Source organism: Eleutherodactylus coqui, chromosome 3 (genome assembly GCF_035609145.1).
Source record: "Eleutherodactylus coqui strain aEleCoq1 chromosome 3, aEleCoq1.hap1, whole genome shotgun sequence".
Taxonomy (NCBI): Eukaryota; Metazoa; Chordata; class Amphibia; order Anura; family Eleutherodactylidae; genus Eleutherodactylus; species Eleutherodactylus coqui.
The window spans coordinates 138,198,536-138,216,895 of record NC_089839.1 but is presented as its reverse complement, the minus strand read 5'-3'; positions in this window follow the sequence as shown (position 1 = coordinate 138,216,895).

Sequence of the window (18,360 nt, the reverse complement as noted above, 5' to 3'; positions counted from 1 at the left end):
AGGCTCTGACTTGGTCGCAGCCTCCACTAAATTCACCCAATGTGCCGTCAGGGAGATATAGTGGCCCTGCCCACCTGTGCTTGTCCACGTGTCCGTTGTTAAGTCGACCTTGGCAGTAACCGCATTGGTGAGGGCGCGTACAATGTTGCGGGAGACGTGGTCGTGCAGGGCTGGGATGGCACATCGGGAAAAGTAGTGGCGACTGGGAACCGAGTAGCGCGGGGCCGCCGCCATCATGTTTTTGAAAGCCTCCGTTTCCAGAAGCCTATACGGCAGCATCTCCAGGCTGATCAATTTGGCTATGTGCACGTTTAATGCTTGAGCGTGCGGGTGCGTGGCGGTGTACTTGCGCTTGCGCTCAAACAGTTGCGCTAGCGACGGCTGGACGCTGCGCTGAGAGACATTGCTGGATGGGGCCGAGGACAGCGGAGGTGAGCGTGTGGGTGCAGGCCGGGAGATGGTCGTGCCTGTGTCCTGAGAGGGGGGTTGGATCTCAGTGGCAGGTTGGGGCACGGGGGGAGAGGCAGTGGTGCAAACCGGAGGCGGTGAACGGCCTTCGTCCCACCTTGTGGGGTGCTTGGCCATCATATGCCTGCGCATGCTGGTGGTGGTGAGTCTGGTGGTGGTGGCTCCCCGGCTGATCTTGGCGCGACAAACCTTGCACACCACAGTTCGTTGGTCGTCTGCACTCTCAGTGAAAAACTGCCACACCTTTGAGCACCTCGGCCTCTGCAGGGTGGCATGGCGCGAGGGGGCACTTTGGGAAACAGTTGGTGGATTATTCGGTCTGGCCCTGCCTCTACCCCTGGCCACCCCACTGCCTCTTCCAACCTGTGCTGCGGCTACAATTGCCTCCCCCTCTGAAGACCGGTCCTCAGTTGGCTTATCACACCAGGTGGGGTCAGTCACCTCATCTTCCAGTGGCTCTTCCTCCGAATCCTCTGTGCGCTCCTCCCTGGGACTTACTGCCCTTGCTACTACCTCACTAATAGACAACTGTGTCTCATCGTCATCGTCCTCCTCACCCACTGAAAGCTCTTGAGACAGTTGCCAGAAGTCCCCAGCCTCATCCCCCGGACCCCGGGAACTTTCCAAAGGTTGGGCATCGGTCACGATAAACTCCTCTGGTGGGAGAGGAACAATTGCTGCCCAATCTGGGCAGGGGCCCGAGAACAGTTCCTGGGAGTCTGCCTGCTCCTCAGAATGTGTCATTTTCATGGAGTGAGGAGGCTGGGAGGAAGGAGGAGCAGCAGCCAGAGGAATCAGAGATGCAGCTGTGGACGGCCTAGAAGACTGTGTGGTCGATAGATTGCTGGATGCACTTTCTGCCATCCACGACAGGACCTGCTCACACTGCTCATTTTCTAATAAAGGTCTACCGCGTGGACCCATTAATTGTGAGATGAATCTGGGGACCCCAGAAACTTGCCTCTCTCCTAATCCCGCAGCAGTCGGCTGCGATACACCTGGACCAGGAGCTCGGCCTGTGCCCACACCCTGACTTGAGCCTCCGCGTCCTCGCCCCCGTCCACGTCCTCTAGGCCTACCCCTACCACTCAGCATGGTGTATTACGAGATTAGCAGAAACAGAACGCTGTAATTAAATGTGCCGCTTATTGGCCTGTGGTTGGAGGCTGACTTCGCGTACGTAACGCACTGCAGAGGCAGGCAACAATTATGCGGAAGGCTGGGTATTAATTCAACAACTACTACCCCCAGCAGAGATGCAGTAAACTGAAGGCAGTGACAGGCAGGCGTAATATTGTATTTTCGTGGAAGTTCTTGTGAACAACCACACTGCCTGTGATATAGTCTGTATTTCGATTTCCCTGTTGGAAGCTGACTTCGCGTACGTAACGCACTGCAGTGGCAGGCAACAATTATGCGCAAGGCTGGATATTAATTCAACAACTACTACCCCCAGCAGAGACGCAGTAAACTGAAGGCAGTGACAGGCAGGCCTAATATTGTATTTTTGTGGATGTTTTTGTGAACAACCACACTGCCTGTGATATAGTCTGTATTTCGATTTCCCTGTTGGAGGCTGACTTTGCGTAAGTAACGCACTGCAGAGGCAGGCAACAATTATGCGCAAGCCTGGGTATTAATTCAACAACTACTACCCCCAGCAGAGATGCAGTAAACTGAAGGCAGTGACAGGCAGGCCAAATACAGTATTTTTTGGAAGTTTTTGGGAAAAAGCCCACTGCCTATATAGCCAGTATACCTCTTTCCCTGCCTCTCCAGTACTGCCCCTATACTGAGTAAAATGACTGCAGACTGAGGACGCTATGGTCTGCACGCCCGATATACAAAAAAAAAAAATTGTGCAACAATGCTAAAAGCAGCCTCAACAGTACTGCACACGGTCAGATGTGGCCCTAAGAAGGACCGTTGGGGTTTTTGAAGACTAAAATAACACCTAACACTCTCCCTATAGCAGCAGCAGCATCACCAGCACTTTCCCTGATCTCTGTCAGCATACATCTGTGGTGAGCCGCGGGCGGGGCAGATTTTAATACTCGGGTGTCATCTGATCTCCCCAGCCACTCACTGCAGGGGGTGGTATAGGGCTGGAATGTCACAGGAGGAAGTTGTAATGCCTTCCCTGTCTTTCTATTGGCCAGAAAAGTGCACAAATTTCTCAGAGATGAAAGTGAAAGTAACTCGAACATCGCGTGGTACTCGTCTCGAGTAACGAGCATCTCGAACACCCTAATACTCGAACGAGTATCAAGCTCGGAAGAGTACGCTCGCTCATCTCTACTAGTTATGTGTCACATCACTGCCAGCACACCTTTTCGACTGTGGTTTCTATCCTTACTACCTAGGGTTAATATCTTCTCTCCTAGCTAGTAAGGTTAATTAGTCCTGCAGCTGTTAGCTGAGATAGTGGCTAGTAATTGACAGCTCTGTCAGCCAATCAGTTTCTTCCCTCTCCCTATATAACCCATATTTTCCTGGCTGGGAATTGACGGTTATTTTCAGTGTTTCTGATAAAGTTGGCTTGTTCAGTTCTCCTGTCTGTCTGTCTCCTGTTTTCTGGTTTGTCCTCTGTATTTCTGTTTGTTTTGCATTCTATTTTCTTGTTTTTATTTGTTGTCAGTTTCTTTTTGTCCCTGGTTTTCTGCACTCTGGTTCCCCTCTGAACTTGGACCTGTCCTCGTAGAAAAAGTGTGGTCATTCCTTTCGGGACGGGTGCTCTGCTGCGAGGTGGGTTCTGTCGGAGGGGTTCAGAGTGCCCCACTCTGATCACTACCTCTCATTTCTGTCTGCTATTGCGTCTAGCCACCTGTGTAGCAAGCTTATATGCCCATCCTGACTGCTCCAGTGCCAAATCTCCACATGGTTTTGTCAGCTGTCTAGGACAAATGTAACATTATGCCTCTGGTCAAACCATTGATGAGACTATAAGTTTGGAAAATATTCAAATAGGGTAGTTAGGAAAATGACAAATGCCCCAAACTGGCTCATAATGTTTCATTTAGCAATACTCAATGAGTGTGCTTGCAGGGATAAGAAATTTGCCTATCAGGGACTTGAAAGGGTAAAAAAATCTTGAAAACTCTTGAAAAAGGACTGTGGTTGGCCAAGATCTAGAAATAAGCAAGGGTTGTTATATAAAAGTGAGGGTCAAAGAGATAGAGAGAGGGCTACAGTTGGGGGCTGTGGAGATTTGGTGGTATTTGGATTTGCAAGGCTGTAGGGAGGTGAGTAGAAATATCTGTACATAGGAAGCATAAATGTGCTGGTAATATTAAATATTTGCTGGTAAACGCAAGAAGTCTTACAAATAAAATGTGCAAATGAGAGTTCCTAATAACAGACATAAATTATGATATACTGGATATGACTGGAGCCCTGCAGAATGAGAGTCTTGACTTGGCGACAAATGTAGAGAGCTACGCTGACCTCAAAAAGGATAGAAGAGATAATAAAGGGGGAGGAAGTGTCTCTTTGCAAAATCCAACTTAAGACTGTACTGACTGATGATACTGGGGACAGCTGTAAACGTATGGAGTCTTTATGGGTGCGCAAACAAAAGTACATATGGGTGAGAACAAGAAGGCACACAAACTATATAGGAAAGAAAAAAATTCAAAAAATTCCCAAAGTAACACATTTTATTAGCAGTGCATTAAAAACAACCACAGACCAATTAAATTCATTTAAAAATCATGAAATAGTATCATAAGGGAAAAAAAACAGAGTGACCCCCATGCACCGTATCCCCCTAAAAAACATAGCACTTACAAAAGCTCTGGAAAGATATTAAATATCTGGAGCCATGTACATGTTATACACATATGTACAAATATGTGATATCAAAATACAATAACTCATATCATAGATATATCACTTACAAAGGCTCTAAAAACGTGTCAAATATACAGACCCATAAAACACATGAACAAGATAGGCACCAAAGAGAGCTATACAATATATCAAAGAGGGGACACATAAAAAACAATGTCACACAGCACATTAAAGACAATATGCACAATTCTTTATTTCTCACAATAAAAAGAGATACATAAGGCAAATCTAGAAACACATAATTAAAAACACTTAAAGAGAACCATATAGGTGAATGGGTTGAATGCATGTACAGGACAGGCTGAAAAGCGTCAATTTTTGAGTGTCCATCAACTTCATGGGGATGCAGCACAAGAATAGGAGACATGGTGAACATGAAATACAACTTCCCAGACCTCGGGTTCCCTCACCCCATAACAATTTATGGTGCTCAAAGGTGATGACAGGTTCCCTTAGAAATCAAGCAAGAAAGGAGACTAACGCTGCTCACACTAGTGTCACGTCTATAGACAGATTAAAATAGTAATTTATGCACAGTACAAAATGAAATCAAGTGGGATAGGCATTTATATCCAAAAATGAATCTATTAAATATGGTGCATCTGCCAAATATCATATAAGTATGGCTAATTTTCCAGAAATCAAATGGATTTTGACAGAGGTAAAGCCCATAAGTGGAAACATAAAGGAAATGTGATTAGTGGCTGGGTCAACAACCGGCAGTAATGTGACATCTGAGCATAGGGATTTGAGTTCTGGTGATTTTTTATATCCTCTACCTCTTAGGCTGCGTTCCCACATTTAGGTACCAGCTCTGCTTAGCCACAGCTGCCAATAGCTGCATAATCTTACCAACCTTATCAACAAGATTGCACTTCCGTTGGTGGCCACAGCTGGCTAAAATGTCAACCACAAGTCAGTACCTGTACGTGGAAAGGCAGCCTTATTTAGTTTTGTGAAACAATAAGAGGAGCTAGATGATCATCATTGGTTTAGTGGGTGGGATTTAGTATTCATGAGCTGTGTGGGAGGAGGATACAGAATGAACAGGCAGAGCTTATGGGCTAATGCCCATGGCCGGATTTCTGCAGCGTTTTATTGAACCTAATAGCTCAATGTTCACGATGCAGAATTCCACCACGGAATTCTGCAGCATGAAAGAAACTGCGGCATGCTCTAATTGCCACAGGAATACGTGCGTCCGTCTTCCATTGTAGTCATTGGAAGCTGCCCGTCACTCTATACTTCCGCCGTAGCACAGCGGAAGTTTCATGTGAATATGCATCCCTGCCCGCCGCCGGCCACGTCATCCCGCACTGCTGGCATGTCATGCGCTGTACTGCACATGCCCGCCGGTTCGAGGGACGGGAATAAAGCGGGGGATCTGGGAGGTGAGTATGGGGGTTTTGGGGGGCACTGTGGCGGACTCTGCTGCGATATTCCGCCAGCGGAGTCCGCCACAGCCGTAGGCATGAGGCTTTTGGGAGATGTAGTAGATAAACACAGGAAGACTCTGAACAGGAAGTACTGATGTAAACAACAACAAAGAACAGTGAGAGCTGCAGAATGCAAAGGACAGCGGAAAAGCAAAGGAAAGGTAATGGATGGATTTACTATACAACTGTGAGATGATTTCTTACTATTTTGGAATTTGACTTTGGTTTCGGAATACCCCTCTAAGCTTCTACATACTCATCCTTTGTTTTTGACTCATATGCAATACAATATTATATGTTATAATCATTAAAAACTTCAGAAGGGTTGTTGATCCGGGGATTATTCTGATTGCCAGATTGGAGTTAGGAAGGAATTTTTCTTTTAAATGGGGAAATTAGCTTCTACCTCATTGTTTATTTTTGCCTTCCTCTGGATCAACATTAGGGGATAATAGGTTGAACTGGATGGACATATGTCTTTTTTCAGCCTTACTTTCTATGTTACTATGTATTTTTGACATATTTGAATATTAATGTCTTTCCCACTTGATTTCATTTTTGTGTTGTGCATACATTTTTTATTATCTGTCTACAGGCATGACACTAGTGTGAGCAGGACTTATATGTGAGGATCTAAATTCATTCAAAAATTATATGTGGCCACATATCTTTACTTATAATGTGCCACTAAGTGCTTGTGGTGCATCTATGCGCTGTTCGCAGGGTATGTCCCTAGTATCCAGGTTTCAGTAGACAATGTAATGTATGCATGAGTCATCAGGACTGGTTCTATGTGCACTTTAACATCAACCAGTAACATCAACAGCATGTAATGTCATTGGCGCTTGCTTATTACTTCTCATGAAGTTGAGGTATCCAAGGATTATTCTGCGCTATATTCATGGGTGCACGTGTATCTGTGCTGATGGGATACCATGATGATCCAGGAGCTTTCTTTATAGAACCCTGCAGCTCATGGAGCCATAAAGTCTGGCTGAATACAATCTTTGGAAATTTGTATTTTCCCATCAATTTTAATGTAGTGATATCTGCTTGTCATTTCTGGTATTCTTCATATTTATCATGTCACATTGCTGCATCAGCCGGTAGATACAAGTCTAACCAGTCATTTCTACAAAAATGTTTTCAAAAACTAAGAAAGAAACTACAAGTCATACTGGGGACTTTCAGCATTGAGCAACTAAGCCAGCTTCAATGAATCTTTCCTGTAATTGTTATGTAATATTTCGATACTGATACAATGCAGCGTGTGGAGAAACTTTTTGCTTAGAATTGTTTTTTTTTTAAATTTGTTTCATTGAACAAAGCAATATATTTTATTGGGAGAAAATAGCATAATCAAGATGTTCAGCCAATCCAACATAAAAAAATGGTAATAAGCAAACGCCATTTACATATCGGCAATATAAAATAGATAGTTATCAAGGTGTCATACTATAGCAAAAAAATAAAACTACATTCAGTAGTAGCAACAATCATTTTGTTAGGATCCTGTGTCACACGCCATTGGGGAAAGGGGAAAAATTTATCAGCGCATTTTCGGCTCTTTTAAACAATTTTTTGAAAGGTAATCACCTGATTTATCTTCGATATCACCAAGACAAAATCAGAAGATCAATCTAACGCATAATGATAGCTTGCCTAGCAAAAAATACGGTGGCAGTGTTGCCAGTGCCTATTATGCATATTGTAATTATTATGAATTTATAGCACCAGTGTTTCTGGTGGTGCAATGCACCACACACCTCTGCTACATGCATGCCACACACACACAGCTCTACTACATGCACATCACGAACACAGCACTGCTACATGCATGTCCCACACACATCTCTGCTACATGCACGTCACAAACACACAGCTCTAGTACATGCACGTCACACACACACAGCTCTGGTACATGCACATCACACCCACACAGCTCTGGTACATGCACATCACACCCACACAGCTCTGCTACATGCACATCACATACAGCTCTGCTACATGCATGTTACACTCACACAGCTCTGCTACATGCACATCACACACACACAGCTCTACTACATGCATCTCACACACACACAGCTCTGCTACATGCATGTCACTCGCACACAGCTCTGCTACATGCATGTCACACACACACAGGTCTGCTACATGCACATCACACACACACAGCTCTGCTAACTGAATGTCACACACAGCTCTGCTACATGTGTGTCACACACACACAGCTTTGCTACATGCACATCACAGATACACACTTCTTCTTCATGCAGATCACACATAGAGCTCTGCTACATGCACATCACACACACACAGCTCTGTTACATCCACGTCACAAACACACAGCTCTGTTACATCCATGTCACATACACACAACTCTGCTACATGCACGTCACACACACACAGCTCTGCTACATGTAAATCACATACAGCTCTGCTACATACAACAGGGATCACAACCAGCACAGCAGAGTCCTGAACACGCATATCACTCCCTGGTCATGTGACTGATTATATGACAGTGACATTATCATAGGTGCTGTAAGCACATGGCTGCTGTCCGGCTCTGCAGGTTTTTAGTAAAGTGAAGGACCTGTGATGATGTCACCATCATGTGACCAGAGGCAAAGCTCAGAGGCCCGATGACTGATCCCATGATAGTGGCATCTTCACTTGTAACTCATACAGTCACTAACTTACAGACAGGTGGCCGTTAGTATTCCATAGCAGCTGAGGCCATGGGGGTTTGTAGGGAATGTAGTCCACCCATAATCTGCATAGGGATATAGGACTTGTGATGACGTCACCATTATGTGATCAGGGCAGAGCATATAACTCACTCACTCAAGGACACAGAGCCCAGATGGCTGATCACATGATGGTGACATCCTCACAGGTCCTGTAAGCACACGACTTCTGTCAGGCTCTGCATGTTTTATGTTTGAGGACCTTTGATGTCACCATCATGTGATCAGGGGCGGAGCATGCAACTCAGACAATCACTCATGGACAGGAGGTCGTTAGTATTTTGACTAGTAATTACACTGGTCAACAAATCAAAAAAAAATTCTGTATTTGGTTTGAAAACAGGTTGGTTCAACTAATTTTGGGGTGCTGGAAGAATCAGTGGAAGAATCAGATTCTATCTATCACATCACATTTCTGAGATACCTAGCACTATTACATAGACAATAATACAGTATTGCAAAATATTGTCTGGTTTTAAATACAAAAAAAAAATAACACTCAGAACTCAATGTTTTTCTGGTAATGTATGTGTGAATGAAACTCGAAAAGCACCAATATGCTGAGGTAAGAATGAAGAGAAGTGCTTTATGCAGATTACAACAAATACTAAACAGCAGTACAGATAGGCTTGTGTTGGTAACCTTCCTGCTCAAATTCACAGCAAGTAGAGAGGCAGCATCCCAGGCGTCTTTAGCAAAAAGTGACAATTTATTCCTCCATATAATTCCAATACATTGTTCTGCCATCTAGTGACCATTTTTTGAAATCCCCCCACTGTGTATTACATTTAAATAAAGAGTTTAGCTTAGTCACTGATTTAATTTTATATAAATAATTCACCAGAAAATGAGCACAAACAAAAACCTTTTAAAAAAAATGAAAAAATCTAAATTACATAAAAACCTTACGTGATACATCATTTCTAAAGGGAAATTTGGATTCTACACCCCAAATCCATAAGAATTTATATATCGCACACCAGATGCAAAAATGTTGTTGAGCAGTGTTATAAGGAAATTATAGTAGCAGTGTCTCTGGTGGCACAATGCGCCACACAGCTGTGCTACATACACATCACACACACAGCATTGATACATATACAGTACGTATTGTTCATCCAATACAACAGGGATCAGAAGCAGCACAGCAGTGGTGATGAAAGACCTGTGATGACGTCACTGTCATGGTCCGCCCCAGGTCATTGACGGTGAAGCTCATCCTGAGTGAATAACTTACATGCTCCGCCCCTGATCACATGACAGTGATGTCATCAAAGGTCCTGCATCCTTGTGTAGATTACTGGTGGACTACAAACCCCCTGTGGCCTCAGTTGCTATAGAATGCTAGCAAACACCTAGCCGGACAGCAGCCCTGAGTGTATAGGACCTGTGATAATGTCATCATCATGTGATCAGGGGTGGAGCATGTAACTCCCTCACTGGGGTGAAGGACCTTTGATGATGTCACTGTCATGTGATCAGTGGGGGAGCATGTAAGTCACTCACAAACCCACTCACTCACGTACTGACAGACAGGTCGTTGTTAGTAGTTTGATATTTCAAATAAGCAAAATAAATGTTCAAGAGGGACTGGAATCTCCAATATAAGCATATAAGCAAGATAAGATCAATTACCTGACTCCAAAATGAATTTAAGAAAGAGCACCCCCATATCATATGCCAGAAATTGTCATATAAGTACATGGTGGAAATGAAAGTCTGTCCATTCTATAGAGCTGTTTAGGCCAAACATCAGCAGCATCTTCAATTATTTGAGTCTGCCATCTTGAACGCACTGGCAGAAAAATAGGGGACATGCTGAAATTAAGAAGGTGTGAATGTAGCATTTGCTTTTGGCAGTCTTATGGAGGTCTCTTTAGTGATATACTGAGATCGATATAGAGATTTAACTAGTTTGCTATGTGCTTGATCTGAGCATTCTGTTGCTTCCATTGTTTATCTCCACTGTTCATCATTTATCCAATATTGGATATTTAAATAGATAGGAGAGAGACAGATAGATAGATAGATAGATAGATAGATAGATAGATAGATATGAGAGAGATAGATAGATATAGTAACATAGTAATATAGTATGTAAGGCCGAATGAAGACAATGTCCATCTAGTTCAGCCTGTTTATCCTCCTATGTTGTTGATCCAGAGGAAGGCAAAAACCCCAAAAGGCAGGAGCCAATTAGCCCATTTGGGGGAAAATTCCTTCCCGACTCCATAATGGCAATCAGACTAATCCCTGGATCAACCCCTAATAGTTCCTACCTGCCTGTATGCCCGGATTAACAATTGACCTAAGATTTATATCCTGTAATATCCTTCCCCTCTAGAAAGACATCAAGTCCCCTTTTAAACTCCTCTATGGATTTTGCCACCACCACATCCTCAGGCAGAGAGTTCCACAGTCTCACTGCTCTTTCAGTAAAGAACCCTTTTCTGTGTTGGTGATGAAACCTGCTTTCTTCTAGACGTAGCGGATGCCCTCTTGTTACAGTCGCAGTCCTGGGTATAAGCAGCTTATGGGAGAGATCCTTGTATCGCCCCCTCATGTATTTATACATAGTTATTTGGTCACCCCTTAGCCGTCTTTTTTCCAGGGTAAATAATCCCAATTTTGATAGCCTCTCTGGGTATTTCAGTCCCTTCATTCAATGTATTAGTTTAGTTTAATCTTTGAGATAGATAGATAAATAGATATAAGAGAGATAGATAGATAGATAGATAGATAGATAGATAGATAGATAGATAGATAGATAGATAGATAGATAGATATGAGTTAGACAGATAGGAGAGAGACAGATGTATAGATAGATAGATATGATAGATAAATATGAGATAGATAGATAGATATGAGTGACATAGATATGAGATAGATAGAGATAGATAGCTAGAAGACACATAGCTAGCTAGATAAACAGACAGATATGAGATAGATAGATAGATAGATAGACAGATAGATAGCTGGATAGACAGACAGACATAGATATGAAAGAGACAGATAGATAGATAGGAGACAGATAGATATGAGAGATACATTTTACAGGAGAACATAAGTCCATGACCACAAGCTGAAGAGAAGTTGGGTGATGCAACAAGATGATGCGTCAAAGCTCACAAGCTAATTAAATAATTAATGGATGAAAAGAAGATTTCTGTTTTGAAATGGCCAAGTTAGAGTCTTGACCCTAAACTTATTGAGATGCTATGACATTAACTGGAAAAGTTTGTGCATGCAAGGCATCTCAGAAATATTGATCTAGTGAATATGTGGAATGGTCCAAAGATCTTACTTCACATTGTTCAAAGCTTACTTCTAGCTACAGGAAATGTTTGGTGGAGGTAATTGCTGTTAAAGGTGAATGCATAGTTGATTAAATGTAAGAGTTCAATTTTATTCATGACTAGCTTACCTGTCGCGCGTTGCTGCGAAGACAGACAGACATACATTCGTTTTTATATATGTAGATAACAACCAATCACAGCGCAGCTTTTTTAGGTTACCTCAGTGGTATAATATATAACAACCAATCACAGCGCAGCTTTCATGTTACCTCAGCTTTATAATATATAACACCCAATCACAGGGCAGCTTATATGTTACCTCAGCAGTATAAAATATAACAACCAATCACAGTGCAGCTTTCATGTTACGTCAGCGGTATAATATATAACAACCAATCACAGCGCAGCTTTCATGTTACGTCAGCAGTAAGAGAAATAACAACCAATCACAGCGCAACTTTTATTCTGCCTCAGCAATATAAAAAATAGCAACGAATCACAGTGCAGCATTCATTTTACCTCAGCGGTATAATATATAGCAACCAATCACAGCACAGCTTTTATTTTACCTCAGCATTCTCAATATCCAGGAATTGTGTTGTGATACGTTCTGCGGATGCATCATTTTGTAGTTGAACACTCATCCCGTTACTCGTAATGCCTTTTGCTTTTGTGCTTGAGATGGAAATCAAACGATCTTTGTGTGGGGGGGCATAACTGTCGACGACGCTCGCACGCGCGCGCGCCACCTATCGTAGGATAGATGCACTATGCCAGTAATCTTCCCAGGAGTGTACTCAACAACTTCCCATTAACTTTTCCTATGTATGACATAATCAATGCTCGTGTCAAATTTCGAGTTTCTATTACATTGGGAAGCGAGAGAATTCGATTCCGTACGTAAAATTTGGACGCTAATTCTTTTGCGCATAGAATTGAATAATCGAGTTGGGACCGATTAGCTTTTCCTATTTATGACATATTCAATACTCGTGCCAAATTTCGAGTTTCTATGACATTGGGAAGCGAGAAAATTAGATTCCGTACGTAAAATTTGGACGCTAATTCTTTGGCGCATAGAATTGAATAATCGAGTTGGGACCCATTAGCGTTTCCTATTTGTGACATATTCAATGCTCGTGCCAAATTTCAAGTTTCTATGTGAGAAAATTACATTCCGTACGTAAAATTTGGACGCTAATTCTTTTGCGCATAGAATTGAATAATCGAGTTGGGACCCATTAGCTTTTCCTATTTATGACATAATCAATGCTCCTGCCAAATTTCACGTTTCTATTACATTGGGAAGCGAGAAAATTCGATTCCGTACGTAAAATTTGGACGCTAATTCTTTGGCGCATAGAATTGAATAATCGAGTTGGGACCGATTAGCGTTTCCTATTTATGACATATTCAATGCCCGTGCCAAATTTCACGTTTCTATGACATTGGGAAGCGAGAAAATTAGATTCCGTACGTAAAATTTGGACGCTAATTCTTTGGCGCATAGAATTGAATAATGGAGTTGGGACCCATTAGCTTTTCCTATTTATGACATAATCAATGCTCGTGCCAAATTTCACGTTTCTATTACATTGGGAAGCGAGAGAATTCGATTCCGTACGTAAAATTTGGACGCTAATTCTTTGGCGCTTACAATTGAATAATCGAGTTGGGACCCATTAGCTTTTCCTATTTATGACATAATCAATGCTCGTGCCAAATTTCATGTTTCTACGACATTGGGAAGTGAGAGAATTAGTGGCAGTGATGGAAATCGAACGATCTACGTGGGGGCGTAACTGTCGACGACGCACGCACGCGCACCATTTATCGTAGGATAGTTGCACTATGCCTATAATCTTCCCAGGAGTGTACTCAACAACTTCCCAAAGTTTCATGGCGATCGGATGAATGGTGTAGTAGCGCATAAAGGACAAACACACACACACACACAGACAGAAAGACAGACATACACGCATACATTCAATTTTATATATATAGATGTAGCTATCTCCCTGGCATACGAGGGCGTTATCTCCTCATGTATAAATCAGTTAGTATTACCTTGGTTAGTTATTCATTTCTATCAGAAATTCCTGGCCTCTTTCTTCTCAGGTGGCTAATCTCAACTCTGGTCATCTCATATTTACATGGGTTTATGTATTCTCAAACTAGTTAGTTTCTAAGTGAACTTAATTTCTGTGTCATGATATTACATGGAATGTACCACACATGCTTTTCAGAAAGGGACACAGACATTCCTATCACAGTTACTAATGATGATCACACACTTATAATGAAGAAGATCACAGCTCATCCTCCTGACTACGGTATATAGTTATGGTCTGTAGCTTATTTAGGTTAATACAGAATGTAATGGTAGTGCTTTCCCTGCAGCAGAGATGGTACAGTCTCTAGCTGTTCATGTAATACTGTGTTGATGCATCATGGATAGCGCAGAAGAATGAAAGCAGAAATCTCAGCATCAAGATGGTGCCGGATAAGAATCAATTAGAAGGCTGCACTGCATGAAAGTGACTGCAATATACAAAGGAGACCTCCAGAGTGTTACAGGCAATCAGTTTAGGAGGATAGGGATGAAAAAATGCATTTTTGCTGGAGTGGCCCTTTAATTTTTCTCACTGCATTGTGGATCTTTATTTAATGTGTTCAATAAAAGATGTGAATGGGACAACTGTATTTCTATTGTTAGTTTAGATTATTGTGTTAGTCACAATTCTAGACATAATTAGACCACATTTTATTAGTAATCGATGCAAAAATCCAGGCAATTATGAGAGTTCATTTACTTTTCCTTTCAACTGTATATAGTGGAGAAAATTTAAAATCTACAGCAAGTATGTAAAATATTACAGAGTCTCTTAGTGCCGTATTCTTTTCCTTTTTTAAGTCTAATTTTATTCCATTGTTCTAGGTTTTCTACAGTAGACAAAACAAAGAAGGTCCTGCAGGGTAGAGGCCATATACTTCAGCAAAGGCAAGGATTCAAGATTTTTCCTCTTGTTCAAGATTCCTGCAAAGGAAAACAAATATTGCCTTTGATTTTAGGAAGCAAGAAAAAAAGACAAGACTTCTAAAATAACAACCAAGGAACGCATGTTATGCGCTAAAAAAAAACATTCTTACCATTTTAGATATTCTATATTATATTAGCAACTTTTTCTATATGAAGGGTCATTAACCTTTTGCAATCCAATTTTGGATTCAGGGTTTCCTAGGGGGCTTTCTCTTTCTGCCATTATACAATGGCGCCGTCTGCTGGCTAAAGCAAGTACTGCAGTATGTGACATGCTGGAGAGGCCCCGGACAACTGAGCAGCCAGTAATATACAGTAAGAATACCCTGTTGGACGTTTTCCGACATCAGAGCTGTACAGCCTTCAATCAGAATGTCTTTAGATGTCCGACAGGAAAGGGTTAAGAGTGGTTTTACAACTACCCTTGGGGTTCCGCTTTCCTGCTCCATCTGGGGAATGAGCGTATCTCCATCTCAGGATAGAACCACAGGATATTTGATGCATAACTCAGGAGCTTTAAAGGCGTTGTCCAATTGTAAACTATTAATGGCCTATCTGCAAGACAAGTCATCAATACTAGATCAGTGGGGATCAGTATTGCTGACCTATCCAAAAATAGGCAATCAATAATTTCCAAATGGACAACCCCTCTAAAATGTATGCTTAGTGACATATCTTATTTTAGCCTTAAGAGCCAATAAATTGTATCCTCTTTTGTGCCATAACTTTTTTATTTTTTTTGTCAATGCAGCTTTATGATACCTTGTATATTACAGGAAGAGTTCTAGTTTTTATAGGAACCAATTTGGGGTCCATATTGTGTATTGAATAACATTTATTCTTTATTTTTTGCTGTGGGGCAATTAAAAAAAGCAATTTCACCATTCTTTTTTGGGGTTTATTTTTATGGTGTTCCCTATGCAGTATAAATATTAAGTTAGCTTTATTCTGTGGATCAGTACTATTTTGACAGCATTAAGTTTATAGAGATTTTTTTCTGTTTTACTACTTTTGCACAATATAAACACTTTTTTTTACAAAGACTTTTTGTGTGGCACCACATTTTATTTTTCAGTTGACAGAGCTGTATGAGGACTTGTTTTTTTGTGGGAGAACCTGTAGTTGTTAATAGTACTATTTTGAGGTATATACAATTTTTTTATTTCTCTTTCAGGATAAGCAAGATAAACAGACAACTATTTTGGCATTATCTTTTACATTTTTTTTGTACTCAGTTTACCATGCTGGATAAATAGTGTAATATTTTATTGTATGGGTTGTTATGGATATGGTGATACCAGCTGGGCCATATTTACACAGGCGAGTGCAATATTTGTCGGGGTGGGGGCAGGACAGGGTGGGAGCTAGTGTACTAATCTCCTGTCCCGCCCCGTCCCTTTGCGGGCAGCCAGCAAGGGGCAGAGAGGGGGAGGAAATTAAAGATGCTAGCTCCCGTCACCCTCTCTTTTCTGGCACTATTTTGTCTGATCGGCCGGTTTTACGCCCCAAAAATCGCCTCTCTAAACAAGTGCATTCAAATCCAATGCTTCCGATGGTTACGATTTTCAGCTGGCATTTTATCGTGGCAAAATCGCCACGATAAAACACCCATGTGAATAAGGCCTAATGCTGTGTATGCTGAAAGATGACAGAAATTGTTATTCCCGAGGCTTTTGGTTGTCTATGACAGCAGGGCGCTCCCCTTGCAAAAGCTTTACACTTGTAATATGAATCTATAAAGCCCAGCACCATGCACCGTATATATCTTATGCAATACGGAGATGTTTGCGCTGTCAAATTAAAATATTCTAACTAGAGTTTTGTTTGCATGTTGAAAAGATACAGTGAACGCTCATGAAAGAGAAAAAAGAGTGAGGCAAAATCCACTTGTCAACGCCTGAAGCGGATAATTAGTTACTAGGCAACATTGTTTGAACACAAAAAATCTCAGTAACTGCATCAATTAGCCTCTTGCATAGTCCAAGGTTAAATACCTATAGCATTTTTGTACTTTACAGTGAATTGCATTAGAAGTAAGTATGCATCCTGCAATCCATGCCTATGGCCACATTTGTTGATGTTATAGAGATACAGAGCTCTCTCGGAATATAAAGCAGATGAATGAAAAAAAAAATACAATATGAGAGAGATCCTGAATCGATACAAATATAAAAATACAAGAAAAGCAGAGCTAACCATCTTCCTGGCCTTTTTGTCAGTGAGGAGCAGATATACTCCTCCGCTGCCCTGTCAGATGCACAGATGTCCATAGGAAACCTGTGCGACTGACAGGCTGCAGGGATAATCTAGGAGGCGTGTGACCTGTGCAGCTGTATAAAACAGAACACTTCTCCTGAGTTTGGGGTGTCATCACCACCATTCCTCAGAGACAGTTGTCTTATGCCCCAATTGGCCGCTTCTTCTCTCACCCAATTTTCCCGGATGACATCAGCAGAGCTTTCTTCATAATCCATGCTTCTCCCTTATGCTCCGAGCATAACCCAACTCCTTCCCCCAGTCTCAAACTCTCAGAGTACAATATGAGCACTGGAGAGTAGAGGATATCTGTCTTTTTTGGAGTATAGGGTGTAATGATGGTGCTCTCCAAACTTGGAAAGGGTGCTAATCACAGTTTTGAGGTGGGAGCACTATAGCTTTCAAGGGCACTAGTCTTTTGTGAGGCCACAGAGGGAGCATTAGTACTATGGGGGAGGCACTGAAGGTACAGGTTAGCAGCAGGATGTAAGAGTGTGTAAGGATGAGGTGTGACTGAAAGAAGTCTTCATGACAGTCTGCACCTGGATAGAGAAGAAAAATCACCCATCAGAAAATATATTGCCTGTAATTACTAAAGGTAACTATACTGTAATCACTATCACTGTGTAGAATTGGAATCTGACTATTATCTGCATTCTTTAGAAGTATACTGGAGATAAGTGCATGTATTTAAACCTGCTGTGTTATAAAAGTTGTCTTATTGACATATTGTCTCCAATATAGGTGGCAGAGGTCTGGGGGAGGACCCAGTTCCGTGTTTTCCTATTGGGTCCCAGTTGTGCTCATTCAATGTTACTAAGGCTGCCTGTCCACGGTCGTTGCGGTATCCTGCGGCGGAGATCTGCCCGGGAGCAGGAGTCGGCAGATGGATCTCCGCTGTCAGATAGGCTGACCACGGAGAATGACGGTAAATTCGCAGAATGCTGCGAATTGCCGCCCGTGAGTGGAGAATCGCAATTATTCTCCGCTTGTGGATAGAGGGGAAGGGCTCTCCATAGCAACGCTATGGAGAGCTTTCACTGCGTTCCCCGCGGCCGGATTATCGCTGCGGGGAACGCAATTGAAACCCGCCTATGGACAGGCAGCCTTACATTGTATGTATCTATTTGACAGGACGTTTAGACAGAGTAGAGTGACTCAGCAGTTTTACAAAGCGCAGAGAGCAGAATGATTCAACAGTCTTTAGAGATAAAATAAAAGGTGATGAGACGTCTGCAGTGCCGTGGCCAGATCCACACCCT